The sequence below is a fragment of the Fukomys damarensis genome, unplaced genomic scaffold, assembly GCF_012274545.1.
Source record: "Fukomys damarensis isolate Sample0158 unplaced genomic scaffold, DMR_v1.0_HiC HiC_scaffold_37, whole genome shotgun sequence".
In the NCBI taxonomy this organism is placed as follows: domain Eukaryota; kingdom Metazoa; phylum Chordata; class Mammalia; order Rodentia; family Bathyergidae; genus Fukomys; species Fukomys damarensis.
The window spans coordinates 38,796,657-38,812,897 of record NW_022900949.1 but is presented as its reverse complement, the minus strand read 5'-3'; the positions used below and the strand labels follow the sequence as shown (position 1 = coordinate 38,812,897).

The 16,241-nt window shown below is 42.0% G+C and overlaps 1 protein-coding gene across 1 annotated transcript in view; it reads right to left on the bottom strand.

The window, feature by feature from the left end:
- Positions 1-16,241, bottom strand: part of G3bp2 (G3BP stress granule assembly factor 2) — a 69,839-nt gene that overhangs the window by 49,589 nt on the left and 4,009 nt on the right. The gene's annotated exons all lie outside the window — the stretch shown is intronic.

The window sequence follows — 16,241 nt, the reverse complement described above, 5'->3', positions numbered from 1 at the left end:
ATTTCTTATTTTCATTTTAAGCAATAAATGCTCCATACAAAAATGTGAGACGTGGAAAACAAAGATGTGTACTATAATTACATCATTGTACTACTGAATACAAATACTGTCAGCACTTTCATTTCTAGTTTTTCATGTGTTTTTTCTAGTTCTAATCACACCAAATATGGAAAAATGATCTTGTATTTACCTACTAAATATGCAAAAAAATTAACAAACATGAAAGCAATAATATTCAAATATATATGATAGAATATTTAATTTATTATAGGAAAAAATAGAAAATAAATACCCATTAATAAAAGAAGGAATAGTCTGGTATGATACCTCATGCTTTTAATCTGAGTTTTTGGGAGGCTGAGCCAGGAGGATCTCTACCTGGAGATCAGCCTGGGCTATACAGCAAAAATCCATCTTAAAAAAACCCAACAACTTGGCCGGGGATTTAGCTCAGCGGTTCTGCCCCCTGCCTTGCAAGCCCTAGAACCCTGGTACCAAAACAAAAACAAAAACAAACAACTCAATTACAATAAATAAATAGTCATACAATGTCTCCTTTTATGTAAGGTAGAGACAGCTCTATTACTTCCTGGATCATTATGAGAATTAAATTAGATGTCTGGAGATCACCATCTGTCCTCGAAAGCAGCCAATGACTGTAAGCAATCCCACCAGATAACCTCCTCTATCCTTCAGTCTCTAATCCTGCCCACCCTGCTCAGCTCCAAGCTTCCTAATTGGGCAGCATTATTCTAGAAGTCTCCTCTTTCAGTTTCTACATTCCACTGAGATAAGGCTATTTTTTTTTTTTTTTTTTTGTACCAGGGATTGAACTCAGGATCTTGCACTTGGGAGGCAGGCACAGTGCCATTGAGCTAAAGCCCTGGCCCAAGATGAGGTTATTCTGTCAACCAGCACACAATGAGGAAACATAGTCCTCTTGGTGCCCCGCAAATGTGACTAATGCCAGATCATTTTGCAGGAACCCAAATCTTTTCCTTTTCGCTTGTAATTTATTAGTTCTCATCTTTTGAGATTTAGAGCTGCTCTGTCTGTGTTTCTGTTTTTTTCCTTTTTCTTTTGATGCCAACTGCACTACTTTTTGTTCAGTTCTCCCTTGGGGACTTAGGTAGCAAGATCCCAGCCCTGCTAAACTAGTACAAATTTAGTTTCCTGTCCATATTTTGCTTATCACAAAACCAAGTTAAAATAAACTTCCAAATAGAATAATACCTGGTATAAATACTTGTTGAATGATATAATTTCTTTTTATGGTCAAAAAAAAAAAAAGAAGGAGAAGGAGGAGAAGGAGGAGGAGAAGGAACTAGAGGAGGACAAGGAGGAGGAAGAGGAGGAGAGTCAGGACTGAGGATGTGACTCAGTAGTAGAATTAGCAGGTATTACCTCTGGTGCCACCAAAAGAGAAAAAGAAAATGGTGTTGAAAAATCTACTATTAGGATTTATCAACGTGATCCTTAAAAACTGAAGAAAAGATTAGTCAAAAATCACACTAACAGCTGGGTGTGGTGGCACACACCTATAATCTCAGCACTTGGGAGGCTGAAGCAGGAGGACCACCATAAATTCTTGTTTGGTTTTTTGGTTTTGTTTTGTTTTTGGTACCAGGGAACGAACTCAGAATCCTGCACTTGCAAGGCGGGCAGTGGAACCACTGAGCTAAATTCCCAGCCCTGGACCACCAAAAGTTCAAAGCCAGCCTGGGCTACACAATGAGTTCAAGGCCAGCTTGAACTAAATAGCATACCCTGTCTCAAAAACAAAACAAAATTATACTAACAATTTAAAGCCATCTGTTTAAATAAAATCTTTTTCATAGCCCATGTTTTACTAAAGAGGAATCCTACTGAGTAAGCAGTATTTTCCACCTAGAACAACTGTAAGTCATTTCCTAATCACTGTGGGTGTGTGTATTTTATATTTGTTTGTGTTTTAGTCACTTGCTTTAAGGCTTCTGGGCTCAAATACAAAACCAGCTACAATTTTGAAGAATACTTTCATCCAGTTATCTTCCAACTACTAGGCTGCTCTATGGAATAGAGAGACTTCCAGAACATGCCACAGTAGCATTAAAATTATTGTCAGCTCAAGGCATGTAATTTCTTATCACTTTAAAAGGAGAGCCTCCCCAAATAGCTCAATTATTGATTTGAATCCTGTCCCGGGAGCATTCAGGGAAGGAGGACTCTCTCCATACACACCTGAACACATGGTCACAGAACGAGCTCAGCCCCATTACTCCCCAGGGGACCAGCTGTGTCATGTATTTTCCTACAAGTGTCTTTCTCCCTGACCCCTAGTAAGAGATGGATACACATCACGTTCTATAATTTTTTTAGTTCATTAAGTTTATTGGTACATTTTAGGTATACAATATGATGACATTCATCATTGGGAATTTGTACCTTTACATGATATATCTTGGTTCTTTAAACAATGCATACTAACTGTCCCTCTGACTCACATTTTTCCCTGTAAATTCCCACAAATATGTTAATGAATATGTGCTTAAATTCTGCCTTTTCGCTTGCTCATCTGTCCTTTGAGATAACTCAGATTTCTGCGTACACAACCTAAGAGGGTAGAGGAAAAGATTTCCCTCTCCAACAACTTATGGCTCATTTTTCCAGTATTTCTTTGTACAAGTTGAATTTTATGTATGCAGTCCTGGGCACTGACCCGGGAATTCATGCACACTAGGCAAATGCTCCACCGCTAAGCTACACACTCAGCTCTTTTAAAATTTTATTTTGAAACAGGGTCCTACTAAGCTGCCCATTCTGGGCTTGCACACACATACACTCTTCCTGTTTCTACATCTTGGATAGTTGGGTACAGGTGTGTGCTACTGTGCTTGGCTCATATTCTAAATCTTTTCGAGTCATGTTATGGGCATGAGTAGCAATGGATATAGAAGCCACAGTATGGGGATGACTGCCCTCGCTGTACCCTGCCACCCATCCCCCCAGCCCTGGAATCTGGAAACCAGATACATGAGACAGCAGAGACACAAGGGACCCAAAGGAACCTGCAAATACTCCACGAGGTAAATGCAACATCATCTACAGTAGTCAGGGACAAGGGTGACTGTTCTGCCATGAGAGGAAACTTGGGTGACCCCTGCACCATCAGCCACTCATGGAGCAGGGTCTGGGCCGGGGAGAGAAGTGTCTCTTCACTCCCAGCTGAGGGGCTGTCCCTCCATCACTGCTGCCTCCTGCTGCTAAGTAGCCCTTATCTGTGCCAAGGGAGGAGGAAGGAAGGGAAAAAGAGCAGGAGGAAGAGAGGAAAGAAGGGAAGAGGGAGGGAGGTAGGGAGGAAGGAGGGAAGGAGGGACGGAGGAAGGAAGGAAACATATAGTAGTCTTTGATTGAGACATGGCTCCACTTCCTGTGGGGACAGAGTAGGGACAAGCTCAGTCCCTGCCTTGCCAGTGAACTTTTCCTTTTACACATTAACACATGAGCAAACAAGGGTGGCCAAGGTCTGTTAGCAGAAGCTGGCTCTCTATGGCTCCAGGGTCTGGACTGGAGTGAAGACTTGACAATGTGGGGGGCAGCCCCCTAGAGGCTCCTGGCCTCCCGGTGTCCTCCAGACCCTGTATCTGCACCTGGCCAGGGAGGCAACTTCATGGGTTTTCTTGCCCACATCCCTCCCTCTGAGGAGTGTTTTCTACGCATCTACACAGGCAGAGCACTAGGTCATATGGGGTTGCAGGAAGGCTGGGCAGCAGCACTGTGGGGTGGGCTTATAAAGGGGGGAGCAGGAAATGCTCTGTGGCTACAAAGGGTCTGGGCAGAGGGCACAGAAGAGGCAAATTCCAGAGACCAGGAACATCCAGGAATGGATGGATGCTCAGGTAGCTGGTGGTGCAGAAAGTGCGGGGGCAAGTGGGCAGGATGGAGGGAGCAAGGTAAAGTTGTCAGAAAGGCCTTCAGAAATGAAATTATGCTTGTATATTTTTCTGGGTGGGGGAGAATGGGGATGAACCCCACACGAGTCAAGGGTTCTACTACTGAACCTCATCCCCACCCCTACATGAAATATTTTTCTTTTTCTTGAAGGTGATGGGGAGCTACAAGGCTATCAGCCCAGGGAGAAACCAGACAAGATTTTCTCTTACAACCCCTCTTTTCCTATTCGCTTGATTCATGAGATGTCTCCAGTGGAGGGTATTTCATTTTATTATGTGGGGATGGTGCTTGCAATTTTGAACACTTGCTGTATGCACAGCACTGTTTCTAGTCTCCTCCCCTTTTGATTCTCACAACGATTCTGTAAGATTTGATCTATGTGTGTTATTATTTCCACTTACAGATAAAGAAACAGGAGGTCAAGCAGCAAGATGAAAATCACAGGGGAGTTGTTTGGTGACTCTAAGACCCTACTTGGACATGAACTTCAGCTACCCTAGCAAACCTGGCTCTTGAGGCAGTACTGCCTATTTTTAGCTGCTCTGGTGGCCTCTGAGCCAGACTGGGCTTCAGTCCCCAGCTCTGTCACTTGCTAGCTCTGTGACCTAGCTAGCGACCTCAGAATGGGCATCCAGTGCTTACTGCAAGGGTTGGCTCTGAGGGTAGTGCTAGCTAATTCAGACAAAGTTGTGAGAATGACAGCTGGAATACAGTCAACCAAAGCTGGCTACTACTGGAAGTCCATATTTGGTTATAAGGAGCAAACTGGAATGGAAGGGGCCAGTACAAGCAGGGATTGAAAAATACAGTAGGGCTAGGGATTTAGCTTAGAGGCATAGTGCCTGTTGACAAGATCAAGGTCCTGAGGTCAATTTCTAGTACTGGAAAAAAAAATACAGTGAATGCTTAGTTTTTTAAAAAATTCATTATAGTAGAAGACACAATGCCATTAACCACTCTCAAAATACTCTCCCTTATTTCAAACACATTTATTTCATTGTTCTTATCTCTTTCTGAACCAGTTTTGGAAGTCCTTTCCTGAGTGTCTTTATGAGATGTGATCAGAAATACAGTGAATGCTGCCTCTGAGTGCCCTCCAATGGAAAGGTGGGCTTGTGAAAACATGACAGTGTGTTTTTATCCACCTTATTCAACACATCTGCAACTTCCGGCTCTTCTCCAAAGTCAAAATGACCATAAAAGGGAAACATTTTGAATTGATTCTGAACACTCACAAAATGGGACTTTGAGAACTACTTCAGAAAGTGACAGGACATATGGGATAAGTACATCTAAATCGATTGGGAGTATAATGAGGGGAATTAATAGCAAAACACCATATCTTTTGATCACACTTCTTATGCATACCAATGGGAACTAAAAGCTAATAAACTTAACAGCAAGGGAGAATATAGAGATAGACAAACAGCCAAATACATAAGTGTAATGTGTTCAAAGGGAGCAGAATGGGATAGGCATATACATGATACATGGCTCGCCTGTCTCTAGGCAAAGGCTATACATTCACAGATGGGTTAGGGTGAAGAAGACAATTACCAAATTGCCAAGTGAGGCACTCATTCACATTCTCTCTCTAAAAGATCACTAATGGTTAGCTTAATTACGTTTTTATGGCTCCATAAATCAATTTTTAAAAAATACTGATTAGGTCTTCTCCTGTCAAATTGTGTGAAATAAAAATGAACACATTTTTCAAATTTTATGGCATTTACTCAGAGCAGAACTGGACTTAGTGAGAGCAGAACCTACAATTCAATATTAAATGTTATTCTTGTGAATAAAAATATAAACATTCTAGTTTGATGAGTTTGTTTTTTTCTGTTAATTTCTGTGACTACTAGTCCTGGCTGCTTTTCAGACAGTGCACACATGGACTAGAAATATATCTCATAGCTAAGTGAAAAGTGTTATTGGGGGGGTGTTCCCTGAGGGCCCATCCTATCCTTCTCCCCTTCAAACCAGAAACAGGGGTGGGTGGGAAGTCCTGGGAAGGCTGTCAGGACCAAGCCTGTCTCTGGGGAAATTAAGGGACTTCCTCCTCTCCTCTGGATTTGGCTGCCAAGGGACTGGCACTTTTACCAAACCTGAGCCACAGGCCTGTAATGAGAGCATTGAGGGATGTGAAGGTAGGAGTAAGCTCAGGTCTCACCTGGGCAACTTAGTGAGATCTTGTCTCAAAATCAAAAAATAAAAAAGGCCATAATGTAGAGAGTGCCTCAGGGTGTGAGCCCCAGAACCACCAGGAAAAAAGGGTGATTTTTGGAAAACACGGCTCTCACATAGCTCTCAGGGTGCATGACAGAATTCACGCTGATATAAAAGGACTGTGAAACCTAGTGGTGTGCACTCTTCCTGTTGATGTGTGCATCTTCAGAAAAGGTACTGGTTGACCCAAAGGCCAAATTTTCAATAGCACAGTGCTCCACATCCTACTCATTTGGTAGGCTGGACAGATACTTTTTGATTCAGGGATCTTTCCAGAACCTTCTAAATCAATTTTCTCCCACCCAAGGTAGACATTTTTGTCTATTTTGATCACTAGAAATTGCCAGTGGCATAGTAGATGCTCACTTGAATGAGTCAGGGTTCAAATCCAAGTGTATCTGGCTTTAAAGAGTCATTTCTATGTTGACTCACATTCTGTGTTGAAATGTAAGCTCAGCACTTGGCAGGTTGATACAGGAGGACTGTAAGTTTGAGCCCAGCTCAATCCAGCCTAAAGACCCTGTTTCAAAAATTTAAAAAAGCCAGTATTGGTGGTGCAAGTCTGTAATCCCAGCACTCAGAAAAAAGCAAGACTTAAAGAAGAACAAGTTTTTCTCAGCCTTGGGCAGTCCTTTGCCCCTTGGATCTCCTATACCCATAGCTGTAACTCCTTGTTCTGGTACAGATACAATTGACAACTATGTCTTGTAAACAAAGTTTGTGATAATCTGTTCTCATGATTCATGAGGCTCTGTCTTCTTTTAAGGCTAAGTTACAAAACTGTCTGCCCTTGTCCTGTTTCTATAAGCCTACTTATGTCACTAAAAAGACGACTCCCTTTGACAAAATGTACAAAAATTAAAACTTTTCTTTGTTTGATGCTCTTCCTTTGGGTATTAGTCCACTGAGCTGGTGTTCACCTAAAATAAAGTCCTGCTGTTTCCCATTGGTCTCTCCTGTCTCTTAGATTCTGCAACAGGAAGACTAAGACAGAGGGATCATTATGAGTTCAAAGCCAGTATGGAGTGCAAGGCCAACCTGAACTACACAGCAAGACACTGTCTCAATGCCTCCCACACACAATTTTTTTGTAAAGGCCAGAGATGTAGTCCAGCGCAAAGGCCCTGGGGTTCAACCCCCAGTACCACTTTAAAAAAAAAGGAAAAGAAAAAAAAAGTAATATTCTTTCCACTATTTCAAACTTTCCTAAAGATAAATTCATCACTTCTCTTACATCAAAAGAGAAAAGAAGAGAAAGGAGGAATGGGCTGGAGAGATGGACAGTACCCAAGTAGATAGCAAGAAACTAGCATTGGCACCAGCTGCAGTGTGGGCCCTTTGGCTTTTCCTTTCAAACAAACTAAGAGCTCCGTCAAGGGCCTAGATATTTTCTCTTCCACAGCCATTCATATTTCAATGTGTTCTAAATCTTTTGTTATTTGTGTTAAAAAAAAAAAAAAAGCTGGAGGCCAACTATGGTGGTGCAAGTCTGTATCCCAGCACTCGGGAGGCTGAGGCAGGAGGATCACCGTGAGTTCGGGACCAGCCTGGGCTACACAGTGAGTTCCAGGTCAGTCTCAACTACATTGTGAGACCCTGTTTCAAACAAAACAAACAACAACAACAACACCCCCCAAATGAACAAACAAACAACAGAAAAAGCTGGAAATTATGGGATAACTTAAAGAAAATACACATCATCCAGGATCCTTCCATCAAAATAGAACTGCTCTTAATTCACATCTCATGGCACTTCCTCCTCAGCTTTTCCCTATGTATACATTTTAAACTGGACTGTGATCTTTTAGTACACAGAATTCTGTATCCTGATCTATCCTTTTCTTGCATCATTCTTTACTTCTACCTTGTACTGATATTAATTCATGATGTAAAATTCTCAGTGAAATAAAGTGGATGCTTTGCTGCCAATTGGTATTAAATTTTCATGCTCTTTTATACTGACTCTGTGACAAGGGAATTTTAAAATTCCAATTCCTATAACTGGCAGAAGAGGAAAGGTTTTCACAGTTCCCTCTTTCTGCTTAATATTTAAAAAACTGCAAAGAATCAATAAACACCACTGTGTTTATTTATAAGCCGAGCAAATGCCATTATTCTCTGTTTTTCCCTACAAGATCTTTCCCGATTACAATCACTGGGGAAAGGCCTCTTACCCAAAAGGGAAGAACTGTGATGAACAGCAAGGTAGGTAAAAATAACCAAATCTAAGGAACTTTGAGGTAGACTCTTATTTGATATCTACACAATGCTGTCTTTGGGAAATAAGACCATTCTACAAATAGCTCTGTAGATTAACAGAGTACAAAAGCAGCTTTAGCTATGCTGTGGACGGGTGCCAGTCAATTTAGAAATTACAGATTTCCCAACCAGCGACAGGCAACTACAGTGCTTCAGCTAAAGTGTGCAGCCCTGTTATGCCACCTACTGGCTGTGTAGCCACAAGTGACCCTGAGGTAGGAGATAGGCTGGCTAGGAAGAGAGGAATGATAGGATCCCAGGTCCACCTCTCAGGATCCCCATATGTAGAACTTCTCCCCAGTTCCCATGAGAAAGAGACAGCATAAGGAGCCCACTATCTTGACACTTCATGGAAGCCGCCCTCTGCCTTCCAGACCAGGGTGTACTTTTATTTTTGCTTTTCTCTTTTCCTCTCTTACTTGGCCCAAATTTGCTCTGCAGAGCCAGTTTCTCTCTTACTCCTCACTTTTCAAATAAACCCTGCCACTGTTTTTGGCTTGTCTGGTTCAAGTCTTCATTTGAGACGAGAAGGACCAGGAATACATTTAATTGGTAAGCCATTTCTGAAAGGAACTACCTGATGATCGCTTCTCGGCCTTTTGGCTAAGATCAAGTGTAGGAACTACCTGATAACACCCCCTCCCAACAAAACAAATGAAGAAAACCCTCTTCCCACAGAGTGGGGACAGATGTTTTAAATATGAGCCAATATTTAATCCTTACACCAATGCTATTAGGTAGGTAGCATGTAGCTTGTGTGGTTTTTAATTCCCTTGGGAATATGCCATATCGAAATGAAACAACAAAAATCATGGGACTCCCAGGTTTCTCACAGCCCAGGGTGGACACAGTTCTCAACAAAAAGATTGAGGTTCCTAGAGACTGTTTCACATAGAAGGCAGACAGGCAACCACATTGGATTCAGGATAGAATAGGGATGGAAGCAAGAACTAGAGGTGAAAATCTGATGAGAAACAAGATTTCTTTCCTGGTGCTGGGTATCCCACTCGGAGTCTTGTGCCTGCTGGGCAAGTGTTCTATTCTCAACTACACCCCAGTCCCAAACACACTGTTTCTATTGTGCTGGAGAATCTTATTGTCCAAGAGAATCTTATCAGTCATAAATAGAAAAACAGTGATTGCACCATGGAGATAACTTGTAGATAGCACCTTTAAACAACAGATCTATCTAAAGTAATTTCATCAGTAATGAGACAAACATATCATATGCCTTTGGAAAAGATGTACTGTGAGGACAGCAGCACTGTGATGCTCCTGCCAAAAATGAACAACATGAGCATAACCTTGGAGCAAAAGCAGAAACCTCAACAGACAGGCACCCTACACAGTGACTGACCAGTAACACCGTTCCCTCACAAATGCTGAGACCATGAAAGACAGAGAAGGTGGAGGTGTTACACTAGATTAAAGGAAAAAAGCTGGAGGAAAGGCAGCCTGTTTAACAAAAGGTGCTGGGAACATACAGAAGACTGAGTCTAGACCAATAGTCACACCATGCACTGAACTAAAATAAAAACAGATCAAAGATCCAAATGTTAAAACAGAAACAATCTACTCGAAGATATAACAGGTACAACTCTTGACGTCACAGGCAGATAAGGACCCTCTGAATAGAACTCCAACCATACAAGAAATAATAGCAAGAATCAACAAATGGGATTATATCAAATTAAAAAGCCTCTGCACAGCAAAGGAAACCACCAACAGAGTGAAGATATATCTATGGAATGGGAAAAATATTTTGCCAGATAATCTTCAGAGGACTAACATCTACAATATATAAAGAACTAAAAAAATTAGATTCTCATCAAATAAAAGATTCAATTAAAAAATGGGCAACCAAAATGAATAGACACTTTTCAGAAGGAGTAGAGATAGCCAATAAATACATGAAAAAATGCTCAACATCTCTAGCTTTTAAAGAATGCAAATTAAAACTATACTGAGATTATATTTAGCCCCAAAAGAATGATTATCATCATCAAAACATCAGATAACCAATGCCAGAGAAGCTAGATGTGGTGGTACATGCCTGTAATCCTAGCACTCGGGAGGCTGAGGGAGGAGGATCGCCAGAGTGTGAGGCCATCCTGGGCTACACAGTGAGTCCAAGGGCAACCTGCACTAAAAGCAAGACCCTGTCTCATAAAACCCAAAACCAAACCAAACCAAATAAAAAAGAAATCCTAGAGAGGCTGGGGGTGGGAAGGAACTCTTCCACATTGTTCATGGGGATATAAACTAGTAGAGTCACAATGGAAATCAGTGTGGAGATTCCTCCAAAAACTAAAACTAGAAATTCCATTTGACCCAGCTATTCCCCTTCTAGCTATCTTGCCAAAGGATACATGTGATACATGCATAGCCATGTTTATGGCAGCACAATTCATAACTAAATCTTGGAAGCAGCCTATATATCCGTCAACAGATGAATGGATAAAGGAAGTTTGGCATTTATACACAGAAGAGTACTATTCTGCCATAAAATAGATAAGCTTGAATCATTTGTAGAACAAAAGATATAACTTGAGACTGTAACGTTAAATGAAGTAAATCAGATACACAACTTAAACATGAGAAACCTAAACTATAAACAAAGAGCAAAATAAAGGATGAGATTGATCTTTTGCAAAAGGCAAAGGGGCCAAAAAATTGGCGGGGGGAAGAATGGAAATGTGAATGTTCATGGACCAACTTCTAGTGAGGAATGTAATCATTATGCACTGTAAATATGTATGAATAAAAAGATAAAATTAAACTAGAAAATAAAAAGGGTGGAGATGTGGCTTAGGGTGAAGACCCAGGGTCAATCCTCTATTCTAAAAAAAAAAAAGGCAACCAAAGAGACAGAAACAGGGTGACTAAATGCACATGTTAATCAGAATTGGATTCTGGACCCTCCAAAATTTTTCCCCCAAAAATGACCAAAATAAAAAACAAATTTTCCCTAACAAAGATAGTGGGACTCTTGGCAAAATTTTTTAAAGTCTGTAGTTTAGATAATTATCAATGTCAATTTTTTTCATATTGATCAATTTGCTGTCTTACTTAAGAAAAAGAAGTACAGAGGAGGGTCCTGTCTATAAATTCCTCCTAGATTCAAGGAGAAATGAATATACTTACAAAGAAAGAAATGATAAAGGAATTGATAAACTGTTAACCCTTGTACAATCTGGGTGAAAGGCACATGGAAGTTCCTTACAAAATTTCTACAACCTCTCTGCAACCCTGAAATCAGTTCAATTCCAATTCTTATAACTCTCTGCATATAATATAGTCCCAATATAACACAGTACTGATATTTATAATTTGTTCAATTCCAGTATTATATTTTGAAATTAGTTCACAATAAAAGTTTAAAAGGAGGAAAGAATAGAGAGGACCCCTTTATTTGGTGGGGGCTGTTTGATCTTTGCCTTTACCCTTCTTCCTGCTCAGAATCAAGATGCAATGCTGGAGATGGGGCAGCCAGCTTGCGACCATAAAGAAAGCTTCAGAGGCCAAGTCTGACCGGGAGGAAGGGAGCCAACTTGGGCCTCTGTGGTCCTGCATGCCCACCTCTTAACTGATGGAAGAAACTTGAGTTTGGTCTTCTGTGGCAATGCACAGTGGTCCCACCTGAGACAGAAAAGATAAGGAATTTGCTCAAGACCATGAGTCCAAAAGTGGCAGTAACAGAACTAAAACCTACATCTGTCTAAGTTTGCAAGGCAAATCTCAACCTCTCAATCTCTCTCCTCCCTCCCTCCTTCTCTTCCTAAAATAGGAATGAGAATATCTAGAGTCCAGAATGAGGTACACTCAAGGGAGAGGACTGTGTCAGAGACTGGCACAGAGACAGCACCTTGAATGTTTACTGAATCAATAACTGAAGAAAAAAAGTCTCTCTCAGGATTCTGTCATACTGAGCTATTTTTAGAGCTGAAAAAAACCCCACTGTATTTTCATGGGTGTAACGCTGTGGCTGTAGATATTAGTCAGCAGTTTCATGGAGTTGCTGGGCTTGCTTTCATCACTCTACCACTTCATCCCTCCTCCTTCTCTCCTTCCTTGAAGCCCTTTGCCCTCTATTCACCCATCAGCTCCTACAGCTCCATGACCCCCGAAGAGGGAGGGAATGAGGAAGAACCCTGGGAAGCTCCCAGAGTAGAGCAGCTCCTGCTGAGACCAGGACCAGCCTTCCCAGAGTGGCAGAGAAAACCCCAAATCACTGCAGCAGGGAGCCTGGGTCAGGGGCACCCATCAGAGGCAGAAGAGCTAAGGCTGCAGCAGAGCCCTGAATCTAGGCCAGATCAACCCAAAAGACATATCTACAGTGCTTCTGAAGTTCACAGGAATGGCTACTATACACTCGAAGAAAGAGCATTAAATATGTCATCGCACGGATTCAACTTAAGTAGTATGATTCTGTTTTTTCTTTTTTTGAGGAGGGCAGGGTCTCACTAAGTTGCCTTGGCTGGCCTTGAATTTGTGATCCTCCTGCTTCAGGCTGGAGTTATGAATGCTCATAACCATACTCAATGAAATTCGGAACTTCTTAAATACAAGGTCCTGATATTTATCAGGCCATCAAATAAATACTGTGACACCAGTACAGTCATTTTGCTCTGACCTAGAAACTAGAGACTGTGGATGCTGCATCAGTTAGGCCACACTGTCACACACTTGGGAAAGAGAGCACCTCCAGGACTCGTGGCTGGCTGGCCTGGGGTCTCCCAGGCTTTGTGGCCTTTTCCTGGAAAGGCCCTGAGTATGGACACAGGTGGGTGGGAGGAAGCTCTGTAGGTACCACAGCTAATGTGGCACTTGTGAGATCTGAGGTAAGTTAGCACCAGGATCAGGCCAAAGGAAGGCTCCTCTCTTTTACCTCTCTTGAGCCTATGATGTTCTGTCCACCTGACCACGGCTTCCTGAGAGCCTGGAACAGAACAGTGTCCAGTACCAGTTCCCTCTTCTTTCCCAAGCCACCTGCCCACACCGGGCCTAGACCCTCTGCCTTCAACCTTGTTGTACTGTATGTATCTGCTGATCCCAGGCGGTCTGTACCTTGTAATCCACCCCAGAAACGGCTGGAGTAGGGGGCTGGGGGTTCAGCTCAGCAGGAGAGCACATGCTGAGCCCAGTGCCATAAAAAGAAAATGAACTAGAACTGGGGAGAGGGGATGGAGTTTTGAAAGGCTCTGAGCTGTGGTGGGTCAGCTACCATCTGTGGGCCCAGAGGCCCAGTCTACCTTGACAGGCACTGTTCTGATTTTAAGAGACAGACACTCCTGCTAGGCCGTCTCTGTCCCACATCTTCATTCAGGCCACAGACTCAGGCAAACGAGTCCATAACAAATCATCCTGAGCTGTGTGGAATCCTGGCATCAGCCAGTAAAATGAACTTTAAAGCCTTGGTTTAGCTGTGGCCTGGGACAGTAAAATGCTAATCCTGTCTCCACTATTCAGGACCTGCCTGTTCAGTGAGCTGGAAGGGATGTGAGAAGTCTGTGTGTGTGTGTGTGTGTGTGTGTGTGTGTGTGTGTGTGTGTGTGAGAGAGAGAGAGAGAGAGAGAGAGAGAGAGAGAGAGAGATGGGGGTGGGGCTCAGGGGAGGGGATGACAATCAAGTTCTTTGAAGGAAGCCAAGAGTGAAGAGCATCACAGCCTGCATCTGATAAAACTCATCCCTCTATAGTTTCATAAGTCTTTTGGAACTGCAAATGAGACTTTCTGATTTAGGAGTCTGACAGGCAACTGTTTACTATATTTTCATAAAAGTGGAAACATACCTTCTATTAGTCCACCTTCCTGTGGTTAGGCTAGTCCTGGACATCCATAACTTAAAGGTGAGGTTTAATGTGGACTGTGTTTTGAGGGGATTCAGTCCATGGTTGGCTGGCTCCAAGACAAGATATCATAGTGGAAGGGTATGGGGGAGCAAAGATGCTCAGTTCATGGTGTCTAGGAGGTAGGGCCAGTGCCAGAGGGGAAGGGGTCAGAGACCAGATACAGACCCAAGGCCACACCTCCATGACCCACTGACACACCCAGAAATTCGCTCACCAATCTCGTGGGCAGATCTCAAAGACAACTAAACTGACCCTCCACCCTAACTGGACTATACTAAGTAGATTCCACCCATAGCTGGACTATACTTTTTTTCTTTTTAAGGTATTTACTTGCAGATATAAATGCAATACAGTACAAGTCACTTTGCTTAAATAATATAACCATGACCTTTTGAACCTTTTACAGAACAAGATAATTATCAATATACTAAACAATATACTAAAAATACTAACGATATACTAAAAAAAATACGCTAGTGGAACTGCTGGAAAATAGTTTTCAAAAATATTTTTTGCAAACAGTTAAGTCTTTTAGGGGATACTGTGAACATCTATTATTTTTCCTGTTTTGATAAACTATATTCTGGTACAGTACTCCAGCTTTCTTTTGAGGAACAACCCTGCTCCTCAGTTCTTTTGCTTGATGCTGTGAGATGAGCTGAGGGTTTTCACTCCTTGTTTTATCAGTGGACATCTGACTCAATGCCACTAAGAACATCTCCAACTCTGGACTTCAGAAGTGGGTAGACAACTAGCCAGACTCAATGAGACCCAGGGAGATTTTCACTGTGATAAGTGGGAAAGGAGTTGAGGTCTTCCTTGATAAACCTGGACCTGGGAAATGGCAGGCCTGCAGTCCTAGCAGGGCTGTGACCCACTATGCAAGAGAAGGGAAAACAAAAAGAGGACAATCCAGAAAGAGTGAAACCTGGGTTTTGAGATTCTAGAGTAGAGTGTAGTTGAAGCACACTTTTCAGTAACATCTCCAATACAGTTTAGTGCTATTAGGACAGCATCTGTAAATGCTGAGTTGTTAAGTTGATGATACTTACATAAGACAATCTAATTCTTCACTCGGGTCTTGACTGAGTACTCGCTATGTTCCAAGCACCAATATTATCTAATAAAAGTCCAAGAACAACTACATGAAGCACTAATGATCATTGCTCCTTTGGAACAGGTGCAGCAGGAAGCCAGCACTCTTGCCATGGTCATATTCGATGGCCTCCCAAGGGGGCAGCTCTTCAACATTTTGCCCTCTGAATCTTTTTGTTCAAATGAAACCGACCGAGTTAGATTCCTGACCTGTGCAGTATCATGGGGGCCTAGAACCCTCTTTACTGCACCCTGTAATCCTAAGAAATCCTTAGGGTATTGAGCTTTCAAAGATATAAACAGCCCACTGTGGCACATGTACCCTAGGTTTACCACCATTGCCCTAGGGCTTTAAAAATATTTTCCAAATTGCTTTATCACAGAGCACATTAAGGAAAGGTGAGGAAGCCTTTTATTTGTTTTTTGTTTGTTTGTTTGTTTGTTTTTTGAGTCAAGGTCTCACTATGTAGTACAGGTTGGCCTTAAACTTGTGGAGATCCTCCTGCCTCAGCCTTCTAAGTGTGGGGATTATAGGAATGTACCACTAGTTCAGGCTGGCCTTAAACTTGTGGAGATCCTCCTGCCTCAGCCTTTTGAGTGCTGGGATTATAGGAATGCACCATCACAGTTGGCCCTTCTGTTTGTTGATATGGAACAATCTCCAAAAACATTAGATAGATTAAAGTGGGCCAAGGGCACAGCTTGGTTGTAAAGCACAAGCCCACAATCAGCCAGACCCTGGGTTTGATCCCTAGCACCATTTAAAAAATAAAAATATATATATATAAAATATAATCTATCTATCTATCTATCTATCTATCTATATATATAGAACAGTGCATACAATGTGCTACATTTGTCTTATTAAAAAAAAAGA